Genomic DNA, 6,808 nt, shown 5'->3' on the forward strand with positions numbered 1-6,808 from the left:
GCCCTCCACCCTGCCCGCTGCTGAGTTGCACCCACCCCCAGCCTCGGTCCGGCCAGCTACAAGTCCACACACACAGGTGACAAACGCCTCTCCACCTGACGACAGTGAAAGAGTCTTGGCAGTGAAGGAGGTCTGGCAGGCAAACTGTGGTGGTCTGACTCCTAGCGAACAAGACCTGTTGTGGCAGCTGCTTCTTGAGTTCAAGGACTGTTTTTCAATGTCGGAGGACGATGTGGGCCGCACAGATCTCATCCAGCATGACATCGAAACAGGAGATGCACGGCCGATTAGGATGAGACCTCGACGCCTCCCACTGGCCAGGCAGGCTGCGGCAGACAAAGCCCTGCAAGAGATGCAGCGAGGGGGAATCATCGAGCCTTCCACCAGCCCCTGGGCCTCGGCGATCGTCATGGTCCCCAAAAAGCAGAAGGAGGCGTGGCGTTTCTGTGTGGACTTCAGGCCCCACAACAAAGTGACAAAAAAGGACTCCTACCCCCTTCCACGCATCGACGAGGCCCTCGACACGGTGGCAGGGTCAGCCTGGTACTCCTCTTTGGACCTGCGGAGCGGGTATTGGCAGGTCCCTCTCAGCCCTGAAGCTAGGGCCAAAACTGCCTTCATCACTAATGGGGGCTTGTGGCAGTTTAAAGTCCTTCCGTTTGGCCTCTGCAATGCTCCTGCCACGTTCGAGAGGCTAATGGACAGGGTACTCGCTGGTATCCCTCGGCAGGAGTGTGTTGTGTACCTGGACGACATACTGGTGCATGGTGACTCCTTCCAGGCGGCTCTCGAGGCCCTGAGGCGGGTGCTGGAGAGTGGCAGCAGCAGGTCTAAAGCTGCACCCACAGAAATGCTCCTTCATGCAACGGGAGGTCACATTTCTGGGACACAAGCTTGGGGGCGGCGGTGTCGGCACCATGGATGATAAAGTGCAGACGGTGAAGGATTGGCCTACCCCCAACACTGTGCAGGACCTGAAAAGCTTCCTGGGCCTGGCCTCCTACTATAGGAAGTTTGTGAGGGGTTTTTCCTGCATAGCTGTACCACTGTTCCGCCTGCTGCAAAAAGGGGTGGTGTTTGATTGGACAGAGGAGTGCCATGCAGCGTTCACTTCACTGCAGAGAGCCCTTGTGGAGGCCCCAGTCCTCTCACCGCCTGACCCCACCCTGCCTTTTGTCCTCGACACGGACGCCAGTAATGCAGGCGCAAGTGCTGTGCTGGCCCAAGTGACTCCTGAAGGAGAGAGAGTGGTGGCGTATCACAGCAGACAGTTTAACAAGGCTGAACGCCGCTACTGTGTCACGAGACGGGAGCTGCTTGCTATGGTCTGTGCCATCCGACATTTCAGATATTACCTTGGGGGCCTCCACTTCACAGTCCGGACCGACCACTCTGCCTTACAGTGGCTCATGTCTTTTAAGGAGCCAGAAGGCCAGCTGGCACGCTGGATTGAGGAGCTACAGGCGTATGATTTCACTGTGGTCCACAGACCGGGGGCACGCCACGGAAATGCTGACCCGCTTTCACGCCCGGCCTTGCAGCGCTGATGGCTGCAACTACTGTGAGAAAAGAGAGGCGCAGGAAGAAGAGCGGCTGCAACCTGATGTGAAATGTGCTGCCGTGGGACCGGTGGGCACGCCAGCAGGCCATGGACTGACAGCTGTGGACGCAGCAGAGTGGGGGTGCAAACAGGAAGAGGATGTCGACATAAGGCCAGTGCTCGCTTGGGTGGGATCCCAACAGCGACCACCTTGGGAGAGGTTACCATGTGTTCTCGAGCCACAAAGGGACTCTGGTCAATTTTTCAAGCCCTGCGACTGCGTGATGGTGTCCTGCAGAGGGGGTGGAAAGAGCCGGCGACTGGAGAGACACGGTGGCAAGTGGTGGTGCCCAGGGCTCTGAGAGAGACAGTGCTCCGGGCAATGCATGGAGCTCCGGGATCTGGTCACTTCGGCGTTACGAAGACCCTCCGTCGCCTCCGCCAGGGGTTCTACTGGGGCCAACATAGGCGGGATGTGGAGGACTACTGCCGCCGCTGCGACAGCTGCACAGCGAAGAAAGGCCCTGCAGACAGATCTCATGCCCAGCTCCAGCAGTTTCCGGCTGGGTGTCCCATGGAGAGGGTGGGGATTGATGTTCTTGGACCGTTTCCTCACTCAGAGAGGGGCAACCGTTACATCCTCACTGCCATGGACTATTTTACTAAGTGGCCCGAAGCGTACTGCATGCCGAACCAGGAGGCGGAGACGATTGTGGATGCTCTGGTGGGGGGAATGTTCAGCAGATTTGGGGCCCTGAAGTCATCCACACAGATCAGGGCAGAAACTTTGAGTCCCGTGTCTTCGCCGCCATGTGTGACAAACTGGGATCCCACAAGACCCGCACTACACCCCTCCATCCACAGAGCGATGGGCTGGTCGAGAGATTCAACCGCACGCTGGCACAACAGCTGGCCATTGTGGCAGCTAAACATCAGCGCGACTGGGACGACCACGTGCCTCTGGTGCTGATGGCTTACAGGTCTGCGGTGCAGGACTCCACTTCCTGCTCTCCTGCCCTTCTCATGCTCGGCAGAGAAATCCGGACGCCAGGGGAGATGATGATGGGGAAACCTCCTGACGCCCCTGCGGGTCCCCCGGGGCTCGACTATGCTCGGAAACTCCAGGACCGCTTGGAGTCGGCCCACGAGTTTGCCAGGAACCAGATGCGCAGTGCGGGCGAAAGGCAAAAGAGGAACTACGATGTGCACGTCAGACGACGACATTTTGAAGTCGGAGAGCTGGTCTGGGTGTATAGCCCTCAGAGGAAGAAGGGCAGGTGCCCAAAGCTCGACAGTGAGTGGGTGGGGCCCTGCCGAGTCCTGGAGAGACTTGGAGAGGTGGTGTACAGGGTCCAACTGCCACCACGAGGAAGGAAAGTCGCTCTGCATAGAGACAGGCTGGCCCCCTACAGGCACATCCACCCCATCAGGACAAGAGCCTGGGGCACGGGAACCCTGGACTCAGCCCAGACTACCCCCAAACCCTTCCCAATGGGCCCAGCCTTCGCCGCCTTCACAGACTCTTAGTGTCCCTGGCCCCGCCCCTCCCTTCCCATCCCCTGCCCTTGGTCCCAGCGTCCCCTTAACCCCTTTTCCTTCTCCCCAGCGCCGACGGCAGCCGCAGAGGAACCGCAGGCCCCCTGACCACCTGAGAGACTTTGCTTGCCCCCTCGGGGGCGAGGGACTTTGTGGGGGGAGGGTAGTGTAACGGACTGAGGGAATGTTATGTTATAAATGTTATGTTCCGGATGTAAGTGAACGCCTCACGAGCTGGTAGCTGGGAGGCGTGTCTGTGATTGGACAGCGAGTGATGTTGTGTTGTGTGGTGTTGTGTTACGGCTCGTTCGGAGCAGAGCTATGACCCGGAGCAGACGTGAAGCTGGTTTGGAGGTTTTCACGGCGTTTTGCTGTGGTTTTGGCGTAGGCTACGGCCAACAGTAGCTTGTTCTATGTTCCTTGAATAAACACCCTATAAGCCATCTACGTCTCGTAGCGTTCCTGACCCAGGGTCGCTACAGTATTGTCACTCAAAGAAAGAAAAGAAAAGAGTAATTTCACCAGCAGTAAGTTATATGCCACTTCATATACGGGGATCCTTTACAACCAATAGTTCTGCTTTATACTTGTTGTGGAAATCCCACAAAACATCGGAACATCTAACGCCCTTGTGTTCGGGTTCATAACAGCTCAGTGACTTTCACCTCTTCGTCTGGGTCCGTGTAGCTTTTGTTCTTTTGTTTTATGGTTCATTTAAAATACCGTTTGAAACCGTTAAAACGTAAAAACCGACTCGTCTGAATATCTGCCGCTTGCAGCGCTACTAGAACAGCAGCAGCAGCAGGTAGATTCACCAATGGCATGACGTCATGATGGGCGGAGCATCTCACGCTGACTGCGTCGGGCGGATGTTCCGCTCGGTTTATTCTTTCAGTTCTCGTCTGTTGACTCCGTAACGCTCTCGGTGTGAACGCAGCGGCGAAGAAAAATGGTGTGTTTGACGACCGACAAAAACGGCCCGACATTGCAAGTGTGAACCGGGTTATATTGTGTGTGTCTTGAGCCCTGCCGAACACCGGAGTGACTCACTGAACCCCTGGGGTTCGATCGAACCCCGTTCGATGGGTTCTATCGAACCCAGGTTAAGAACAGCTGCTCTAGAAGACCATACACATTGACAGGCTTGATATATTAGCCATATCAGATATTGAGGTATCGTTTCGTTTTGGTCAATACAAAACGATTGCAGTACTGAACTGCCAAACCAGCCTGATACGTTGATTTCTTACTGGTGTTTTAACTGTTAAATTTTCTAATTGGAATTTGTCACAATTTCCTTAAAAGTACATTTAGATTATAACAATCTTAGTATAATGTAAAATAAAAACATTATAGACCATTATATTCAAAAGCTTACAAATACCAATGTCAGTACTATATAAACCTTAACTCATTAAAGAAATGTATTCAGTGCAATACCTCATTGTACCGCAATGTTGATTAGTGGACAGTACCAGAAATAACTGTTTACATTGAACACACCTGAGAGGATCACGTGCCAGAGGCGTGGACATGCCTGTGTTTAGGAAAAGGACAGCTGTGGGAGAAAGTGAGAGACAGCTAACTACACACGAGCCGTTTCTCAATCGCCGTTTCTCAATATGCGTTCTTGTTCGTTCTTCTCTGTACGTGTGTTCTCGGGGACTCGTGACACGTCATCAGTCGCAGCCCGAGTACATGTTCCAAATAAAAGTTCGCTTCTCGCAAAGCACGTTCAAAATACCCCGGATGCGACTCCCACTTTCCGGAGGATGCATCAGAGGAGACTTGTGCGTACTCTGGTCAGCCGATATCCCAGAATGCATTTCGCACCAGCAACAGGAAACAATAGCGGAGGAGAAAATAAACAACTGACAGTTGACTTCTTCGAAATACTACTGTTGTTGAGTCACGGAATGTAATGTTAGGATGTTTTCAGGCGAGAAGTTAGTCGTTTGGAAATCTGGCAACTGGCCCGCTGGCGTTGAGATTGCAGTGAGACGCGGAGAAAATGTGATGTGGTGATCTAAGTACTTTGGCTCCAATGCAGACAGGCTGTCAAGTTATGTAAACAAAAAAAGGAAGTTGGTTCATGAATGACTTTAACCATATAATATATAATGACAATGTAAAGTTGTTCTTACTATTTGATCAGAGCAGAGGACCTTTTGTTCTTAACATGTTTGTGGTCAGAACAATCAAATGACCGTAGTTCTAAAAGCTTTGAGGTTTCATCAAACAATGTGGATGTGGTGTGGCGACAACAAAAAATCACCCCCCTTGGGTTTTGGAGGATCTAACGAGCACAAAGAGTTTATTATTTATTCACAGGTAACGTTAAATCAGTTTGACTGAGGGTTAAGATTCGTAACTTAATATTTTAATTAAACTTAAACGTTGAACTATACCGGAGTCTTTTTACTTTTGACCGAATTGTTTGCAATTACATGTGTAATATAATGAGATATGTATATATATATATATATATATACATACATATATGTATATATATATATACATAACATATTTATTATATATACACTTATTTATATATAAACTAGATATTTACAAACAATATATATGTTTATATATATTTATAAACACAATACAAATATACATGTGTTTTTATTTTTTACACAATATATACAATTATATTCCATTCCATTCCATTTTCAACCGCTTATTCCGGGGTCGGGTCGCGGGGGCAGCAGACCCAGCAGGTTGACCCAGACTTCCCTCTCACCCGCAACATTTACCAGCTCAGTGTCCTGGGTCTTCCTCGGGGTCTCCTCCCAACAATTATATGTGTATGATTATTTTATTTTGAATTGTGTGTGTATACACACACAATTCAAAATGAACTAATTATATTTAAAGGATAATGAAAAAAAGCAGGGTAGTCATATTTTGTTTAACTGTAGAAAAATACTTTACAGTTAATAATTGGAGTAAATTCATGAGCAAGAACAGCTGATGTGGTGACGTCATCAAGTCAGCTGCTGTTCCAATCGCAGAAAGACTGTCCTCCCCCCAGTCATTTGGAGTCTGGATTCCCAAGTTCAAACTAAAAGATCACAAGTCTGTACTCGGCGTACTTGGAATTGATAAACGGCTACAGAGAACTGCACGTGGACTGTAGAAAGCGGAACCCTACGGGACCTTAGCTGAGATCATACTCTGTATCACAACTTATTTTTACTTTATTAAATAAGTTTTATTATAACCATCTACCTGAGACGTCCTTCCTGCTTCTTTTGAAGATTATTTAACACGACACTAGCGAACGTGACGTTCAACTCAGCCACGAACACGACCTGACTGGATGGTTAGGACCACAAAAACAAAGTGAACAATCATTATGTGATGATTCCTGAAAGGTGGCTTCAGCCAAAGATGCTTATAAACCATTCTTGAATATGCCTAGATCAATAATCACAGCATGAGTAAGAGTGGTGCAATCCTCAATGTGTGTTCGGAAGTACATGTGAATAGTGGTGAAAATGCTTCGCTGAGAGAGAAACAAAATAGACCAAATAGTCAGTGACCTCAAGTCTCTGAACTTAATTTAACAACACTTTTTGAATCAGCAAAGTGATTCGTCATTTTCATCTGACATACTAGTGTACCCTTGAGCCCACTATTGCTTTTTCTCCTGATTCAGAACTTGAACGTTGATTGAAATAACTGCTCAACGTGACGTTGTGATTTAACCCTCAGTTGCTTATCGGATTG

The sequence above is a fragment of the Pseudoliparis swirei genome, chromosome 24 (genome assembly GCF_029220125.1).
Source record: "Pseudoliparis swirei isolate HS2019 ecotype Mariana Trench chromosome 24, NWPU_hadal_v1, whole genome shotgun sequence".
Classification (NCBI taxonomy): domain Eukaryota; kingdom Metazoa; phylum Chordata; class Actinopteri; order Perciformes; family Liparidae; genus Pseudoliparis; species Pseudoliparis swirei.